The sequence below is a fragment of the Lichenostomus cassidix genome, chromosome 2 (genome assembly GCF_008360975.1).
Source record: "Lichenostomus cassidix isolate B80296 chromosome 2, HeHo_3.0, whole genome shotgun sequence".
Lineage (NCBI taxonomy): Eukaryota > Metazoa > Chordata > Aves > Passeriformes > Meliphagidae > Lichenostomus > Lichenostomus cassidix.
In genome coordinates this window covers 57,978,326-57,999,314 of record NC_139482.1, presented here as the reverse complement: position 1 = coordinate 57,999,314, position 20,989 = coordinate 57,978,326, and positions in this window count along the sequence as shown.

The window sequence follows — 20,989 nt, the reverse complement described above, 5'->3', positions numbered from 1 at the left end:
CCCCGCCCGCCTCGCCGCCTGATTGGCCCCCGCCGCCCTCCGCGCCGTCCAACGGGGCTCCGCCTCCCCACCCCTCCGCCTTCCCACTGGCCCGGGCGCGGCCGCGATTTGCATGCGGCGCGGCGATTGGCTGCGGGGGCGAGGCTGGGGGATTCCCCCTGCGCGCGGCCGGGATCCCGGTTCGCCGGCTCTCTGACACTGACAGCTGCTCCCGCACGGAGCGCCCGGCACCGCCCCGAGCCCGCCCCGCCGCCGCCGACACCGACACCGACACCGACACCGACACCGACACCGACACCGACACCGACACCGACACCGACACCGCCGCGCTTCGCCGGGGCTCCCCCGCTCCGGACATGCCGGGAGGTGCCGGTTCCCGCCCGGCACATCTGCGGCTAGGAAGGGGTCACCTGAGTTCTCGCTCCGGTTTGCTCGTAGAGGCACCGGCCTGCGCCAGCTGGGGAAGTTCTTAGGGAGCCTTTTAAAGGCGTCCCGGCGCGGGATGTCACCTCCAGTAGCTGGAGAAGGGCTTTTCCACTTTCTTTACGCGCCTGCATCCACAAATTTTCAAGTCAGCCCGCCCGAGACATTTAATTTATTTTTTCACAAAAAGTGAACGTTTAGCAAAATATCCCCTTCCTTTGTGGTCTGTATTACCTCCAAGAGGTGAAACAGTGAAACTATACCCACTAGCTCTTTCCACTCTCCTGTAGTGTCTTCGCTTATTAAACGCCCCCTTGGAATCATGGAATCATTAAGGCTGGGAAAGACCTCCAAGATTATCCAGTCCGACATTCAGCTGAACACACCATGGCCCCTGAGATTAAGCTGCGTTGCGAACATGCCCCCTTAATTTATTAAATGTCCCACCCTGCCCAGCACACCCCAGCCATGCTCCATTTTCCATGTTTCATTTCCAGACACTGCTGAGTCAGGCAGATGAGGATCCTTTTCCTTGGTAACGTTCCTTGTTTCCATCTCTAGCTGAACAAATAGATGAACAAATCCAAAGCCCTGCCTAAAGGTGCCCTGGTCTGGCCCCAGTTCTATCAAAATGGATGGTTAAGGTACAACAGTGCTGCATGTAAAACTAGGCCATCCTCCACTCTAGGTGTGTTTTCCATTGAAGGTGTAAATTCTGCTCCATTTGGCACAGGAGAAGCCTTGATTAAGCTGCTGGATACAATTTTGGGCACTGCGCCTTAGGAAAGATACTGCATGGAGAGGAACCATAGGAAAACGGGCAACAAAGCCTGGTCAGAAAAATGTGTCCTTCTACAAAGATTGGCTTTTGTTTTGTCAGAGGGAAAAGTAGGGGAAGAGGACATGGTAGTGTTGACCTAATACACAAAAGGTCACAGATTGCTCTTCCTCTGTAGAGAGGGTAACAAACTTACTAGGAAATATTAAATTTAATCTAGATAATTGGGCAGCAATAAATTTTGTGGTAAAGAAATCCTAATGTAGCTTACCCAGGGGTACTGGAGTCTTTTTGATAGATGAGAAAGACTTCTTTTAGCAAGTCTTTTAGTCTTGGATTTGTGCTCAGCATCCAAGACCTTAAAGCCTTTCAAAGTCTTCATTATGGTCCTTCCAGCCCAGGCAAGGGCAGGGGTTGCCTGGAAAATTTCATGTATTTCTGTAGAACCTATGCAGTCTTTAAAATTTTACCCAAATGTGCCATTGTGGATTGCTCTTAAGGAGCTGGCCAGCAATGTCCAACTTTGTGCCCACACACAGGGTGGAGCAGGTAAAAGGTGTGCTCAGCATGCCCTGGCCATGGCAGGTGTAGCAGCACCTTGCTGGCTGGGTGAGGTGTATCCTCAAGGAGATGTAGGGAGAAACACAAACCTCTCCTTACTGCAGAGTTCATCTCCAGTCTTCTTCTAGAGCATCTTTTCTGGTTTTCCTCTGCCATGGTCTCTGCCATCTTCAGCTAACTCCCCATCAGGCTAGGGTGTCCCACACCAGGACTCACTGCATCATGCAGAATTCAGGCACATCCAAGGGCCAAAGCAGGGAAGAGGCTGAGGAACAAGAACAACAGGTGAAGGGTGAAGGAAAAGTTGAGATATAAAGAAAAGTGCAGGCAGGCAGTCAATGTGCTTACAGGTCTAAGTAGGGATTTAATTTTTTTACATGTATGGAAATGGTAGCACTTCATTGGTTTCAAGGATCCTGCAAGATGGAGAGAAGAAATGTGGGCTATGATGTTACATCATAAGGAAAGAAAAGCAATAAATAAAAAAACCCACAGCAAAATGATGACAACAAATATAGGGGGTCATTAGAGCAGACTTTTAAAGAGAAAGAACAGCAAAAACTAGAGTATAAAAAGAGCCATGTAGATATAGTAGAACAAGCCAGGATCCCAGGAGCAGAAAAAAAGCACATCCAAACTGAGGGAGTAAAACAGACAGTGCATGGGCTAATGCATGATACACTTCAAAATTCACTTTCATGTATTGGTTCTTTCATCTTCTAAATTTCTAGCAGCTCACCACTCCGTCAAGGGTGTAAGTCAAGCAGTTGAAATATAGTAAAGCTAAAGTATTAACAGTTAAATCTTTTCTTGCTTCTTGGTGTGTTGTTTTTCAGTTTGAATAAAAAGGACCTGGCTTAATGCATGAGAAAGGTTAGAAGTCTTTAAGAAGCCAGGAAAACAATTACACTCAGAAGGACACTTTAACTGAACTGCAATAAACCCAGAGAAACAACATCTATTTTTGCATAAGAATAGAAAATAAATCCTTACTGCAGATTTACATCTGTAATCAGATGTTAAAAACTAGTCCCAAAATTGCACACCAGCTGAATGGGATGGCCAGGAGACAGGGCCCATATCATCTGAATGGGAGGATTGTATGTTCCTGGCAGTATGTTCTTCTGGAAGTGGACTTGTTGTCTATGCTGTGACGGAGGCGAGGGGAGAGTGGGGTGGAAAATCTTCAAATAAAAAGTGGGGAGTTCATCTGAACAGCAGCTTTGCTGTCCATAAATTGAAATCTGCAGAAAATACTGTGGGAGAAGAAGTGTGTTCTTTTTTTCTTTAAACGTAATTTGAGACAGATATTTCAGTTTGCAATGGGGTCTGTTAAATGTGCAATTCACTTGCTGGAGCTAATGGAAGGAACCTAAAGAAAGTGGAAATAAAACATACGTAAGAAGTGTACAGAGAGCTACATAAAGGAAGCTAATTGCAGGCCCAAGGACCTCTGTTGGTCTATAAAAACAAATTGCTGCCTACAGGGATGTCATCATCCAGGTATCTGTTACAGAGAAAATACTGTGCAGAGCTCCAAGGCTTAGGAGACACTATAATTAAGGCTGGTGTGCAGCAGTGATTTATCTTTCCTTGTGAGTATGGTTCTGTGGTACTATACTGCTATCCTTGTGAATATGGTCTTTAAGCAAGTTGACCCACACAGTGTCATTTAGGGAGAAGGCTGCATTTGTCCTGAAAATAATGTGTAATGAGAATTGCTTTCTTTGGGATTCTGACTTGTTGCAGGTAGTGGAAGCAATAAAACAAGCATTGCCTTGATGTTAATAGTGTTAAATCTGACTGTCCTAGGTTGCAATATAGATGTAGTTAAGTATTCTATTACCACCAGCTGTGGGCCGTTAGCTGCTATCACCTGCTAATGACCCACTCTGGATGACAGGCAATGGGCCATCAGGGACCCACCGTGTGACTCATGGACTTATCTCATCCCATTGTGGGATGCTCTGCCCAGGAGGGAAGAACCAGGTGTTCCCACCTGGATATAACCTGGCCTTGGAACTGCCTGAGCTAGCCCTGTCTACTGGGTTCCCAGAGGATGAGAGCTACCACTGGATCTTCAGCTGGAGACTAGACCTTCACAGGATCACCGCTTCAACTGGACTACTTCAGTTGGACTGCTACTACCACCCTAACAGGGTGTTAGGTTGTATCTGACTTTGTCAGTGCTTTTTCCTTGTATTGTTTCACTTATTTTTAATTTCAATCTTGACTTGTGATCTCCCACTGGTTTGTTTTCAAACCAATACACTGACTTGAAGAGATGGATTCCAATATGACTTCTCCCATGAAGAAGATTCTGGACAATGTTACAATGGAGAATGCAAAACATTCCTAAATGAAAAAAAGCTATCTCTAAGATAAAGTTTGTAATAGGAATAGATAGTAAATCAATGTATAGCCCTGCATATGGAATACTTATGAGGGCAGTAAATACTCAACAGCTACTTACTCCTTGAGACTTGCCAGTCTTTCATTCTGAATGAAGAATTATGCAGGAAAAATGTCCACATAACAAAAGACCATGTCACTATGTGAGGGATAGAACTGACATTGTACACTCCCCTACCTTTGCTAATTATTAACCTTTAAGTAATTAATTTCCTAGATTTTGGAGCTTGATTTCACAAGCATGCAAGGAAGAGTTGAGAAGGGAAGGATGAGGTTGTGCTCAGTAGCACACATCTAGAACACAACCTGCATGAGAGTAAATGGACATCTGGAGGGAATACTGAGAGTGATGGGATATGTGTTTCCTGCTGTCACTGAAAGTGTGACATCCCATGATCCAGGTCATTAAAGAAGATGTTAAACACTGTGGGCCTCAGCATTACCCCTACCAGACATCACTAATGACTGGCCTCCAGCTGGACATTGTGCTCTGGCTGAGAACCCTTCTGGGCCTCACAGTTCAGTCAGTTTTCATTCCACTTCACTGCCCACTTCACACAGCCTACGCTTCATCCATTTTTCCATGAGGGTGTTACTGGAGACTCTTTCAAAAGCCTTAATGAAGTCAAGATAAATATCATCCACTACTCCATCCTCATGCACCAAACTAGTCTTACTGTAGAAGGCTACCATGTTGATCAAGGCTATTCTTGTCTTCATAAATCCAAACTGACTACTCCAGATCATCTTTCTGTATTTGGAAATGTTTTCTGGGATAATTTGTTCCATTACCTTATTTTTAGGTACTGAGGTGAGGCTGACAGACCTGTTGTTCTTGCCCTTCTGAAATACAGAACTGATAATTACTTTTTTCTTGTTGTCAAGAATCTCTCCCAGTCTCCATGACTTTTCACATGATCTTTCTCCATGACCTTTCACAGATGATCAGCAGTGGCTTCACAGTGACATTGGCCAGCTCCCTCTGCACTTACGGGTACATCCTGTCAGGTCCCATGAACCTGTATGTATTTGGTTTGTTTAGATGTTCTCCAACCTGGTCCTCCTCTACCTAGAGAAAATCCTCTTTTCTCTAGATATTCCCACTGGTGTCTCAGAAAGCTGAAATTCCTGAAGGCAAAACTTTCTAGTAAAGTCTGAGGCAAGAAAAGCATTGTGTACCTCACCTGTTCCATGTTCTCTGTCACCAAGTTGCTTTCTCCTTTCCACAGCAGGCCCCTATTTTCCCTCGTCTTCCCTTTGCTGCTGACATACTTAGAGAAGCTCTTCTTCTTGCCTTCCACATCCCTCTCCAGATTCAGCTTCACAAGGGCTTTGATTTTCCTAACCCCCTCCATGGATTCTTGGACAGCATCTCCACATTGTGGCCAGGGCACTTGTCACTGCTTCCACCTCTTACATTTTTCGTTTGAGTTTTGTCAGGAGCTTCTTGTTCATCTACGTCAGCCTCTTGTTGCCTTTGCTTGATTTCTGTCTCATTAGAGTCAGCCCATCTTTAAGGTGGAGGAGGTCATCCCTGAAAAGCCACTGATCTTCTGGTCTCCTCTCCAGGACAGTCTCCCGTGGGATTCTTCCAGTCAGACTACTGAAAAAGCCAGTCTGCTCTCCTTCAGTCTGGGCTGTGGTGCTATTTTTTACCTTGCTCTCTCCAATGATGATTACTGTCCTAGGATGACATCTTCCGAATCTCTGCTAAATAATTGTGAGCTGAGATGTTTAGTATGTTTTACTTTCAGAAAAAAAAATTCAGAAAAAATTGTATTAGATTTATCCTTGACCAGACTTCAGGGTTTTGCTTCAAAGTAAAGCCTGTTGGATTTTTTAAAGACAGCTTGTTTTCCTTTGCCTTGATTCTCAAGCGGTATATATGCAAAATTTCAGACCAAATTATTTAGCTTTTAGAAGGTGACAGATGATTGAAAACCTGGGTTCCAGAATAAGAAATGCTGGATAACCTTAAGTATTGGTATGTCTGTCCTCCCAGACAGTAATATACAGGCATCCTGTCTAGGGCGCCTTTTAAGAATAATCATAAATACTTAAAACCTGAGCAATTTCACGAATCACATCTACACTTCTAAAATTTACAGGGATTATTATTATATTTTCTAGGATACAGACCAAATTTTAAAAAACAGAGAAATGAAACTAAAACTAAACTGACTTTCTTAGTCTGTAAATTCTTCTAAGAATGGAATCTGAGAATTTAGAAGTGAAATGGCTGTAATGAGCAGCATGTGATCTAGTTATTGCCTGTATTTACTTAACAGTTTCTAGAAACATTTACAGGATTATAATCCTTTAATTTTTCAAAAGCATCAACCTTGAAATGTCACTTTGCCATAAAACTATTTGTACGTGAACACACTTTTCTTATCAATGAGCCATCCCTCTTATTTCAGTGGTTTCAGAGAAAGCAGACAACCACCTAACTAGACCAGGACCTGCAGTTACAGAGGATCACTTGGTAGCATCTCCTCATTATTCCTGTGTGACATCCATTAAAACTAATTATCAAAAGAACTGTATGGTGAAGAAATGATTGCCTAGGTCAGATGAGTTTACTTTTCAGGGTTAATGATTTTTTTTTGAACTCTAGGCAAGGTTATCACAGTCTGTTGATACTTCAAAAGAATTTAAATTCTTTGCATGTAGCCATGTATTTATGTTTTAAAAAATCCTGTATGCATCTGTAAACTTATTAATGTCTTCCTTTTCTATACTTCACTACCTACGTACTTTAATAAACATGTAGTTTTGATTTGCAGCAAATGTTGCTTATGAAAATAAAACAAAAATCATGCATGCATTGTAAATTCTGTACATCAGGATAGTTCTGCTTTGGGGAGGATTTTAGTGAGGAATGTCGAGCCTGACCATCTGCTTGATGAGATGGAAGGGCACTACGCCCCTATCAAGGAAAGACAGAACATACACTTGACCTTATGCAGGCTAGTTATCACAAGGTGACTTTAGGTGTCTGTGTGTTGCAGGATTAGGGGATTGGCTGCTTGCTAGACTGCTGGTCCTTCTGTTGCAACTTTCTGCCTTTCCCTTTGTAAGATTACTGCACACCTCACTGTTCTTGTGCTTTGAGAACATGGCCCAGCACAGGAGCTTCACTAGGAATGAGAAGAGACATCAGGTCTGCTCCTCTCCGTTCAGTTCCAACCCCTTTTGTCAATTCAGTCCAACTCTGCCTGAAGAGTTAATGTCCACAGTAGCCCCCTGCACCATGTCCTGGCACAGTAATCAATTGAAACCTTGTTCCTCTTGATCAAGTGTTATTCAAAACACAAAGCAATTTAATGTAAAGCTGCTCTCAAGCCATCTAACCTCTTAAATCTATTTCTCAGACCTTCAATCTTTAAGTTCTTTCAGCCTTTGTATGACTGAATCGTTTGCCTCCCAAAGAACAAACAATCCCCTTGCAATAATCAAGCCCAAACAGCTGTTTGTGAAGAGACTCTGCATCCAGAGGGGATTGCTTCACCTCAGCTCCTTGGCCTCTAGAGTATGCAGATGTCTGTGGGACAGCTATTCATGCAGGCACTGAACCTCTCATGCTCTGAACTTTATGAGAACAACTGGTTTCAAAAAGTTTTTGAGATCAGGTATATAATAGTCACAATATATTGTTTGTCCATTTTTGTGTGGTTTTGTATAAAATGTTTTTGTTTTAAATAACAAATACTTTTTGTGTGAGTTACAGTGTCCGAACGTTCTGATTAGGGGCATGTTTTAAACTTCTGGAGTTTTCTCCATGCTAGACCAAGGGCTTCAGTCCAGGGTTTTGGTTCAGTTACTTGAAATTGTTTGTTGAGGATTTGCTCTGACAGTGGTCTGGCTGGCAGTGGAACAATTGCCTTGGAGGATGCTCACAGCCTGTGCACTTTCCTAGGGCAGAGACACATATTCAGACCTATGTTCCAAAGTTAGCAGAGCACAGATTTGATCCCAGGCCTCTGATATCCTTTGTTGTGGGCAAACAATCAAAGAAAACTGCAATTTCTGCTCAGCAACTTGCTCTGAAAAACTGGAGTAAGAGCTTCCTGCTCATTTTGTTGGGGCTTTTTTGAGCGTGTCAGGCCGGTTCTTAACTTTGAGTACCTGTTTCTCTCCACTCACTGGATAGGAAGAGCTTGAGTGTTTGGTTCAGACCCGTAGGTTTCACTAGGAGGCCTGGAATGTTGGCCGAGCACACAGCTGCCTGATGGGAGCCTGGGCTAGGGAGAAGCTTAGGCTGGTGGCAGAGGATGAGGCAGAGTGGCCAAGTGGCGGGGAGACTCTTTCCTTCCCAGAGTCAGGGCCTACAAGACAGGCACCACAGTGCTCAGTTTATATCACTTCCATCAATCCAGCTGGAAATTACCTCCAATTAGAGGACACAGGAGCAGAACTACTTTACTGGGGCACTTTCTCTTCCGTAACAAGAAGACTTTCATCTCTGTGTACACAAGGTCTCCTTTATCCTTCTTTAACTTATAAGGGGGCTTATTGTAGGAAAGTTACACTAGTGGAATGTCTTAATTCAATCCAGGTTTTTTAAGTCTCTTTTCCGCAGTCATCCAGATCAGATAAATCGCATGCTATATTTACTTTTTTTGAGTGGTTGCCTAAAATGTCTAGGCACCGAGGCTGTTTCTCATAATGTGCTGACTTTTGGAACGGACTCTTTATTTACAGGCTTTGGCAAAATTGTTAGATTTATTATTTATTAACCAGAAAACCAACAACCCTTTCTCTTAGAAAGGTGCAGAGTTGCATGAAGTACACTGTGCTATCAAAATTACAAGTATAGTTCTGGATTTTTTCGTAATTCCTATTATCTATGGTTTGATAGATGTAGTAATTACCATTTTTGGAGAAGGAAATTCTGTCCTTCCTTCTCTTTTATTTTCAAACTTTCCTGAGACTCTTTTTGCATCAAGAATATTAATGAAGTTTGCTTTGAGATCACAGTTAGATTTTTCTGTGCCATGTGAAAAGGCATTTCTTTACTGTGTTATTAATTTTTCTTCTGAAATAAATCCACTTTTCACCTCACAGTGGGTTTCTATAAGTAAAGTTATGCTCATTGTTATCTTCCTCTTTAGTAAGCCTGGATATAATATCAATTAGTATTTTTCTTTGGTTTGAATTAATTTGCCGATATAGCTTTTGCAGGAATATGGCCTTACTTTTCCAATAACTGGCAGCTTGTGCAAAATCTCATACCTCATAATCACAGGAGTGCAGCTTCGAGAAATGCAGTTTGGAGGCATCAAAAGTATTTGCAACAAATAACAATACTTTCAAATAACATTTCAATATTTTTTCAGCACGTAGGAGCTTCAGAAACTCATTCTATTAGCCAACAGTGGAAACCAAGTTAGCAAGAGACCAAGGCTCCCACAAGTGTTCAGAACTACCCCTGTGTGTCTATCTTCTGTCTTCCCTGGTGTTGATGTGCCATGATGCTTATGAAGACATTTGGGAATTCCTGTTGCTTTGTCTAGAGCTGTGCAAATTAGTTACCTCATGGAGACACATCAACATGGGGTACAGGCAGAGCAATCCAACGTTGCTCCAACAATTCAAGTTTGAGCGCTGAGCCTAAGAGCTCTGCTCTGGGGCTGTAGTTACATGCACAACTTGAGCAGGCAGAAGCTGTCACTGCCAACAGCAGAAGCAGTCCTGCCTTTCACTTATCAATTGTTCCTGTTCCTATGCTACCCCTCCCTTTGCTCGTGGCTGGGGAACCGATCTGAGTTAGGGCCAACTTCTACATGGGCTGGGTCAGGCTTAGCTTGTATCAGTTCCTGATCTGTTTTGCTGCAGTGCTGTTTGCTTTTGTGCCAACACAAGGGTGGAAACAATACAGAGACAGGGATGATGAGGTACCTGGAAAAAAGGGAGCTGAGATGACACCTTCTAAAAGAGTTTATGAAACTCCAGACTTTTTATCCACTGTGCTCTGCAGGAGTTCAGTTAATGATCCCAATGAGTTGAATTTTTGCTGTTTTGCCACTTTCTTGATCCGTCTCTGCACAACAGGTGACCCACACAACTTCCCATTCCTGTGGGCTTCTCTTGCCTACAACTCCTGCTTTTCAAGGCGGGACACTGGGATCACCGTGCCCAGTGGAGCCGTGTGTGTCCCAGGTGCCTGCATGCCAGGCAGGAGAGTGGAGTCTGGTGGCCAAAGAGGAAACTGCAGCCAACGAGACCTCACCTGCCGCTGCAGGGTTCAGCGAGCAGCTTCTGCTCCACCTGAGCCACAGCCCTGAACAGCTTTCCTCTTGGCTGAGCCACAGCTGGACAAGCCGCTCAACACAGCACTAACAGTAGCGGAAGGGGTCTTGCTTAGCAGGGCCGATGTTTTCTCTTGTTGCTGTGGCTCTGGGTTGGGTTTGGTTTGCTGGAGTGCAGCTGCAGATTCCAGTTTTCTCAGACCTGTCAGTAAAAGCTGATATGGTAGAGTCCAGCTTGCATTGTCCCACTCTCCAGGACTCTTCTGCATAAAATGCGTGTAGGGTGATACCATCTGTCCCCAAACTCGAGGGCAGCACCAGCTGTAGATGCAGCTGGAGGAACCAACTCCAGGAGCAGCTGTTGATTGGTCTCTTACTCTTAGTTTTAACACACACCTATCCCTGGCAAGGCCCTGTCTGCCTGCTTTTCTAATTATTTACTTAGGTTGGCTTTTCTCAGAACCTCCTCCCATCAAACCATACCATTTCCTGCCACCAATTCATTGAACTTGACTTTGCTTTGATCTCACCAGTGTTTGGCTTTTTAAAATAAAAATAATCTCTGTATAACCAACGATCATTGCACTCCATTGCAAGAACAAGGATCATAAATATTAGAATAGTTGGCTGTTGAGGTTGTGAGTGATGAGCTGGAAGAGGCTCTGAGTAATATCACAGAGGTGGGCAAATCTTTCTCCCTTTCTTTGGAGAACTTCCGTATGCATAAGTGGGGGTGCAATGGCATAGCTGTCAAAGTCTTGTAAAAAGATGAAGCTTGTAGAATGGACAGTTGTGAGATCAGACACTAATGTAAATTGTTCTGTACTTCTAGTAGGGAGCAGTGTCTCTTGAGATGCGCTCCTTCCCAACAAGGAAAACCTTGTCAAGTCTTCTGGTCCCTATATGTCCCCATGTTTGAGCACAATCTGGTCATGCATAAAGATTTTAGGATTCAATTCTCAAAATGATCAGTCTTGCTATGCATATTTAAAAAAAAAACAACAAAGACATTCAAGTCCATGAGAATTTCATTAGCCAGGCATCTGAGACTAAAGAGAGAAGCTTTTGGAAGAAGCATATAGTTGCAAAGCATATTATTATTTATAAAGTCTTACAAACAGAAAATGCATCTCTGATTCTAGTGCTTTTATTATTTTAATTTTTAAGGCATCTTTTTCTTTTCTAATGAGAACAAATATAATTTTTGTCTCAGATTTAAACACTAAACTTAGCAGAATAGAAAATAGAGGCTTGTGCTCTGTTTTTCATAAACAATTTCTCATTTAAATTTCAGAAAATTGTATGATGCAGGTTAAGTTAGCTGTGCTGGGATATAAATGCATTCTTGTTTTGGTCCTTAATTCACTTTTATGTCTAAGTCACCTGGGATGATATTTTCTTTCTGGGAAAGAGAAGGTGGCAAATCAGTTGGGAAACAAGCAGATTTCTTCAGATCTCACATTCATCTGATTTTGCAGAATACCATTTCTAAGCTTGTGGGACAGATGGCAAACCTGAGGAGCTTGGAAACTTTGGGGACAGTTGCACTGAGATTAGTGAGATCTTCATGGACTAGTCAACCACTTCATCACTTTTGTATTAAATGTTATGTCTCTTTGCATTCCAGGAAACACCATGGGTAAACATGCAATCTCTCAGAGATACAAGAAATCTCACTTTTGAGGTAAAGGGCAGCAAAAACAATAGGATAATTACATACTCCTGATTTACCCAGTGGGGCAGCACTACTGAAACACACAAAAAGCCCGAGGAACTTTATAAAATGTTCTGTCTTAATATTTGTCCTTGATCTAAGGACTGCCAGAAGCCTCTGGAAAGGTGCCATGCTGCTGAACAATGAGCCAAGCTTCATGCACATTCTGCTTTTCAGGTTTGCATACTGGTGTTAGAAGATGCTGGTGTTTATTTAGCAGAGAGTTGTAAAAGCAGAGGAGGCTGCCAGGACATGTGGTGGTTATGCAGGTCAGTTTCCTCCTTGGAGACAAGCTATTGCCTGACTAGATCAAGTCAGATGTGACCTTGAAATGGAAGCCTCATGAGAGACAGGAAGCACAATCCCCTGATTATTAACTCCTCAAAACCAAATTGTAGATTTTGTTTTTCTTCCACATGCACAGGTCAGAACCTTACACACACTTCCGCAGTTCACTTACAGCTCTGTTCCCTTCCAATTTGTAAATCTCTACTCACCTACCAAAACACCTTCATGCAAAATAACAACAAACAAACGAGAAGACACATATCCAAGTTTTCTCAGCTGTTTCTCAAAATCCCTTTCCACCCTCTGCCGGTTTAATATAATTTTAAATTACTTGTACGTAAGGAAGCAAGGATTGCTGCTGAGAAAATACTTAGAAACTTAGTAACTAAGTGCTAACTAAGCTTTTTTAGCAACTAGGTTTCCTCTGTGGTGCCTGTTTAGGCTGACTGTGATTTACAGCTAAAAATCGGCTGAGGTCAGTGAGTAATTCTGTGAATACTGATTTCACGGGAATGACAGCAGAGTATGTTAATAAAGTGAATGCTGAGCAATACAGCTTGCTCCTGCCTGCTGTTGAGGCTCTTTGTCTAAACCAGGGCTGTCTGTTTCAAATGCATCTTCTGGTGCTCATCGAAATTACAAGTTTAAACTGTTACTGCACCTGCTCACTCCTAAGTGTTTGAAGACAATGTTAAAATGAAGTGACCCTTCACACAGAGTTAACTGGTTACATCAAATTAACATACAAGCTTTAATGGTTCCAATTGGGATGTAAATGAGAGGAACAGCAGAAATAACCCTGCTGTTAAGAAGTACCAAATGGGGTGCAGGCTAAGGAACAAAAATCATCCTGTTTCGGAATTTGTTTCAACAGGACCCATTTACGTTCATATGATGCATATCTTGAGATCTTTTGGCACCAGATGTGCAATGTTAACTGTCTGGGCAGAGTACATTTAAAAAACAAGGGTGGGGGGTGTTGGGAAGGAAAATGTTTTTTCTTCTTCCCCTTCCCCAGCTGGCTGGAGGTGGGCCTGAAGAAGGTAGGATAAGGTGTGTGGGTGTGCCAATTCAAGGTTCTGTACTCATAAACTTTTCCGTTGTGTAATTATTTCCCCAGGTTTTGTCTAACTTACAGTTTTGTTGGGGAAGAGCTTAATTTTTGTGTGATACTGAATCACGTGGTGTTGCATTTTAGGGCTGAATTTGAAAAAACAGCCTAATTTGTGTCTTCTTCTGTAAGAAAGAGAGAAATAAATTAAGAAACATACACGCAAAAATCTTAAGTGACTTTATCTGTCCAGAGACTTACATGTTACTAAGAAATTAAAGAGTGTCAGGGAACTATCCAGATAATTTCTTTTTTCTTTTTTTTTAACTTTTAAATTATTCAAATAGTTGCTGTCATGGTTATGGTCCAGATTAACTAGCATTATCCCAAACCAGTCCTGGGCACAGTTCAGGAATTGTTGCAGGCCCAGGACCATCCCTAGTAAACCATTTGAATGTAACCATTCTGTTCTGGAGGATGTTATGCACTCTTAGTTTTGACTGATACTTTCTACTAGTTCATTCAATGAGTCACATCAGTGCAGTTCCTGAAAAAAATTTAAATTATATTTTAATATCAAAAGAGGTGGAACATTCCCCACTTTCTGGACAATTTATTCCTCTAAGTCATTTGGGCTTACTGTCTGCTTTGGAGTACATGGCTCCAATTTCCAGTCACTGATTGTTATAATTTTCTTTTCAGTACTTCTTTCTTCAGAAGACATTTATACACTGTAATCAAACATGATTTTATAACAGACTGTTTTTCAGGTCTCTGCTCATAAGGCATTTTCTATACCTCTGTAATAAATATTGCTGGTCTCCTCAGTACCACCACCCATTTTTAACATCCTTTTAAAATAATGATAGCTAATGTAGTTTTCATAGAAAAACAAAACGGTTAGGGTTGGAAGAGATCTTAAAGATCATCTTATTCCAACCTCTCTGCCATGGGCAGGAACACCTTTCATAGACCAGGCTGCTTGGAGCCCATCCCACCTGGCCTTGAACACTTCCAGGAATGGGGCATCTCCAGCTTCTCTGGGCAGTGTGTTCCAGTGCCTCTCCTCCCTCACAGTAAAGAATTTCTGTCAAATATCTGCTCTAATGCTTGCAAAAAGTCCCTCCCCATCTTGTAGGCCCCTTCAGGTACTGGGAGGCTGTTATAATGTCTGCAGTTGTGCAGATTTCTAGTGCTCTTGGTTCTGAACACTCTCTCCTTCCTACCATTTCTCTCTGTGTTATTTTCCAAGCCATGCCAAACTTCACCATTGCACTTGGAGGCTGTGTTCAGCTACAGTTTCCTGCAGTTCCTCCCGGAGTCACCCTTGTCCAGTCTACAGCCCCCCATGCTTCAGGCAGAGCCTCTGTTCCTTGTGAAATTGTGTGTTTAACTGCAAGTTGGGGGGAAAAATCCAGGTCATCCCAGAATGGCTCAGACCACTCTGTATAGTGTTCTGTCCCTTCAAGTAACTCTAACCAGGGAGAACTGTCCACAAATCTTATGCGAAGTGATACTTACAACCTTGAAACTATTTTTCTTTCTTCATTTAATAATAGCCACAAATATAATAAAAATGTTGCTGTGGCTAGCACAGGTTTTTCCCATGAGAAATTTTCTTGTGTTTTATAAATAAAGATAAAGTTTGGATGTTATTGGAACAGTGTCCCAGAACTTGGACAGTGCAAGCCTGGCCAATCAGGCCTGGGGGAAGGCTTCTGACTGACCAATCTGGGTGACTTTTGAAAACTCTATATATATGATGAAATCAAAACAATAAAGGTCATTCCTTCTTGCCACTGAGAACTGGTGCCTTTATTACTCCGCTAGCTGCTCAACAGCGACATGTCACATCAACAAGGCTCTGAAAAAATAACTTTTTTCCACAGCAATTTTCTGACCTTTATTTCCTTTTTAAAACATTTACTTCATTTTTATTTTACATTGGATTGCTATCTCTTCATCCCATTTCCATTTATTAAACATTTATTTGAATACTGTCCTTTTTTTGTTAATGTGGGGGTTTTTCTTTAAAAAGCAATATTAATAAAATCATAGAATCATTAAAGTTGTAAAAGACCTCCAAGATCATCAAGTCCAACCTTCATTCTGCATATATTTTAAGAGCTACTACAAATCAGATGCTTAGTGATGACATTCAAGCTTCAGCATAATATTTTTTGGGGCAGATATCTGTGGGTTTGGATGGTTTCATAGAGCTAAAAAGGCCTTAATGAGGGAAAGTTCTGAGCCACTTTCACTGTGAACTATAAGGGGAAAGTGTTGAAATGGAGCTAGCTGATAATGAAAATAATACTTGAAAATGCAGATAGTATTGTGAAGAAGTTTTTGCATTTAATAAAATATTCATCTGACTCTAAAAAGCAATGTATTAGAAAGCAAAACCCCCACCATTTGGTCTAAGTAACAGCTGATGATTGTGACTGGTTGTAAATCTGGAGTAAAGTAGAGGTTAAAACCTTTTTCCTCATGTATTCTGATATACCAAACGCAGGGCAGAGCCCACCATGAAGTTCAAGGTTCTCAAGTTTGCCTAGGCCAAAGACATATACATAGTTTATAGAGTCAAAAATCCAATTAGCACAGCTTTTAAAAGATGTCCAGTGTTAATGGCTTCTATTCGTTATTAGCCCAGATGGGCAGTTATTTACTGAGAAGCCTGCTAACCATCCAGAAGTTCCTCCTGTTATGCCCCTTACTATGCATAACACACAACATTCAGAGCTATTTACAAGAGACTTTACACTTTAGCTGTTAAATAGCCTCTTGAAATATTTGCTTGGAGTAATAAGTACTTTCCAGACTGTAGTTTCTAGCTTTTCCTGTTCATGGTCTTGAATTCTGACATGAACTTCATGTGCTACAGGATGCTAATTTTACTTCTCAGCCCTAAATAACTGGGTCTATCTCCTAAGTTACAGAAATTTGCACTGTATAAGCTGCAAGCAAAACAATCTTCAAGTACAGTCACATACTTAGGAAAGAATTTCTGGTCTTTCCTTATAGCTATGAAGCAGTAGCTAGGTTTTTCTTGTGCTTGGGCTTCTCAGGCTGAGGAACCCCAAAGATGATGCCAGAAACCAGAAAGATATTCAGTGATGTATAGGGCAGCCTCAGACACATCTTGTCAAGGTACAGCATGGTTTGTTTATCTGCAGAGAATAGCCCTGCCAGTAAAACTATTGCAATTTACAGATGTTATACAACAAAGAGTTAGCACCTACTGAAAGGATCACACTTTTCAAAACTGTGGTTTTTGGATCCACAGCTTGTTTCAGAATTCTCAGCAAGCCATAACTTGACATCACAAAAACTTTTAAATAACTTAGTAGTTTTAGTTTTGTTTTCTTTCCATTACATCCCTTGGGAATATTAGAATTATCTGTGTGTTTTGCACTCTTTGTCACATCCAAAAGTGAAGATGAATGTCGTACTTGCAGGGATCTTGAAACAACAAAATTTGGACTTTGTAATTTTTTTTATTTTATGGTACCAGCACGTGTGAGAAACCAAAGAAACAGTTTGAGCAAGCAGTCAGCTCTTAATTATCTGCACACCCAACCTCAGCTGAATTAGGCAGAGGCAAATTAGAATGGGAGTTGCAACATTAGGTCATAATTCACCATACTCTAAATACTAGCACAGTCTAGTTTTAACCTTCCAGAAGTCTAATGGAAAACTCTGGTATATTTTTACCAATCTGCTCTGCCACTCCTATGACCAGAAAAATCTTGCAGGAGGAAGATTTGCAAAGAGGACAAACGACCTTGCTTTTCCTTCCCTCCCCTAGAGTCAAAACTACAGTGTAGAAACCCGTGGAAAAGTTGGCAGACCCAATGGAAAGAGGAATCAAGGACTGCTCAGAGTTAATATCCCTTCAGCAGAGTTAATTCTCTGTTACACTCTATTGTTTTCTTCTGGACATCACAGGAGTCACACCATGACAGCACAGTCACTGAGGAAGCTGCTCCAAGGTGGCTGAGGAGAGGGCTTTACCTTCAGGCATGGGAGTTCAGGGCTGAAGTCCTGAGTATTGCCGTGTTTCAGATACTCTCCCACTGCCTCTCCATTCCCCTTGGTCCCATAGCATGGGTGTGGAGAAGATGCTTCCCACTGGTAGACACGGTGGAGCAGCAGAGCTGAAACCACTCTTTGTCCTCTTCAAGACAAATTAATATCTGCATCCCTCTGTTTACATGGCAGATTAAACTGCAATCCTCTATGGTCTGAATTCAAACCAAACTCATTACATTGCTCGGTTTCAAGAGGTCAGGAAGCTCTGTCTAAAAATCCAAGTACTGCCCCTAAAATCAGTAATGGCATTTGAAAAACCCGCATAGCTAGAATATGTTGCCCATAGTGGCACTGAGCAGCAATCTGTAAGACATTATCAACAGTGTAGCTTGAGAAGACAAATTCAGGTTAGATCAGAAGCCTAAACACTTCCGCATGGAGATGACTCAGGTGAGCTGCAGACATCAATGGAAACTACAGGAGTACAATAACTATGTAATGGTGATCCCTCTCATTGTCAGCCTTGCCTATGCATGGGATGGAAAAGGAGACCTTTCATTAACCATATAGGAGGCTGGCACTACAGCAGATCCATATCATACCCTGTCACATAGAATGCAATTTGTCAGTTCCTGTGTAGCAAATTACAATGATATCTGTTTAAGAACACGTTTGCAAGCAGTCAGCTGGCAAGTGCATTGTACACTGGCCCATCTGCTACCACAGTAATTGGGTCATCCACTTCGGAAGAAGCTGTTTTGCCCATATAGTGACAGAAGCAATGACCTCATATAAAGAAAGCCTGCACTGGATGAAGGACTCTAACAATGGGATAGAGGAAAGGAAGTATTCCTGTGGAACTGGAAATGGCCAGCCCCCCGATAGATACATGTTCAGCTGAGGCTCTGGAGCAGGTATAATCGCACTTCAGAAATGATGCTGAAGGAAAACACAGACAAAGGTTCTGAGAACTATCATTACCAAAGGGACTGCAACTTGCCAAAAGAAGGTTGCGGGGACTGGCTGTCTTCCTGTCCAGCATCACAGATCACCAGCTTCAGCACCCTTTTCTTAACACCTGATGCTGTCCATGTGAAAAACTGGTACTGTGAAGGCACTGGAAGGTATTTTTAATTTGTCGGTTGGCATTCTTGTTTTGGAATTTCCTATTTAATAAGAGTTAATAACAGAGTTGGTTTCTGATTTAAAGATAATCAGGATTGTGGTTACAAATATTACGAAGTTATAACTTCTATTTTACCTGTTCATTAAAGGAGAATCAGTCCTTCCTCTACATTAAGTATTGGTTTTTCACCTCTCTGTCTGTCCCTCAGGGTAATTATCCATTAAAACAACTTCAATAGGATTATAAGTCTTTTCTATCCCTGGCAATTTAAAGAGCTAGAGAATCTGCCTTTCTTAAAGTTAGGTTCTAGTCTGAACAAGAAATACTTGTTACAAAACTTATGTTACCTCATCAGATGGATTTTTCTCCCCCCAATTTTTAACCCCTAAACCTTTTAATTTACTGAGACAAGCCCCATTACCATGTGTGCAGAATGAGTTTCTGAGAGTTCAGGTGTCCATGATCCCTTGGCCACTTCTGCAGTACAGTTAGGTAAAAACTTTTTGTAGTGAAACTCAACAGCTTCTCACTAATGCAGACATAGGGAAAACACACACAGCAAACTGAAAAACTAAGCAGAACTTGTCTTCAAATGCAAAAGAAGTATCTTATGCCTATAATTTTTTGGTGCTTAATCTCTACATATAGTATATATTCTCCAAATGAAGTCCAGAACTGATTAAGTGGAAAGAAAGCTAAAGAAGGAAGACAAAAGGAAAGATGAATCATTCTGAAATGAAGCTTGTTCAGACTTTGTGATCATCAGGGTCACTTCTGGCCTTGTAGCCAGTAAATCTCTACCAGCAATATGTGAGAGAAGCTTTCAGCTACATTAGCCTTTTCCATCACTTATTTCACACTGGACTTTTAAATCCCCCAAAGTATTTAAGAGAGTCATCACTTGAACAAGACAACAGTTGCTGAAAATCCATAATGTTTGACTTAATCTAGAAGCGTGCATCACTGCCAATCAAACAATTTCTTAGATTAGCTGTAAAATATGCAGTGAAAAACATTCAGCAAAGACAAGCTCATCACATTGCTGCCAGCTTAGGCAAAAGGCTTGTTGCTAGTGGTAAGGGAGCTGATTTTTGGAAGAGGAACTAAATAGTAGGACTGAGGCAGACAAATACTCAAACATCTTTCCACTAGATCCAGTCATGTTATGACTGTTACATATAACATCAAGCCCCTCAATGTGGAAGATCTTTGTGTACTCTTCTCTTGCACCATTCTGATGGCACTTAGAGGCCCAGTTTTCTGTGCACCATCTTAGCTTTGTGGGAAATGCATGCTGTGGTACGAGATTGGTCTAGCTGGACCACTAATTAAACAAAACTTATTTGGATGCCCAGCTTTATAGTAGGACAGATGATTACTTTTTACTTTCTTGCACTGCTAAGAAACCTGCATTTTGTTCCCTTAACACTGTAGGCATGCTGCTCTCCCTGAGCAACTGCTAAAGCAGACAGTGGTCAACTTCATCTAAATTGTTTTCCTTAACCAGGCCTCCTTTTTAAAACAGAAGCAGCTCCACACTTATGAGAGAGCCAGAAGGTGCACCAACATCCACAATAAGTTTGCAAAGTATCTGCTGACAGATGTGATTGACATGAGACTTTGAACGTGAACTTCTGAGTTTGTCTTTCTTAGGAATATCCACAATTTTTCTTTGAATATCCTGACTTGAGGCAGCAACAAGAACTGATCCATCCATGAGGGTCTAGTAAGAGGCTGCCTTTAAAACAAACATCATCAATGTTTTACAGATCGATCAGCAGGGGTCCTGCCTTTGCCAGTGATGAAAATACACCTAAAGATCTGATTGTTAATTGGGTCATGTTATTTCTGGTAGGAGTTTACTGGGTGTTGAATCCAGTCCTTTTCCCCACACACATAAATATTACATGCATAATAATAATCACGGTGGTAATATGTTTATTATGTTTATTATCACCGTGCCAAGCAGCTGCATTCATGGCGGAAGACCCTGTTTTGCTGGATGTTACATAAGCCCAGAATAAAGCAGGCAGCTCTGGCTGAAGGGGCTAATGATCTAAGTAGGAGGCAGGATTCAAAGCTGGATATAGACCAGCTGGCATAGAAGGCCAAGGAAACAATAAGGCAGCGCTAATCAGTGAATATGCTGTGATCTCAGCATAACAAGCCTCTGTTGACAAGCTTTCAGTAGAAAAGCATTTCCCCCTCCCCCTTGAAACAATAAGGAAAAAAAGTTTTAAGAAGTAATTAAAATGAGGATAGTATTTTAGTCTTGCATGGTTATTGAGGTCAGCTCCTAATTGTAAAATGGCAAGTTCAGAAGAAAACCCAAGAGTGCTCATTTGAAAAT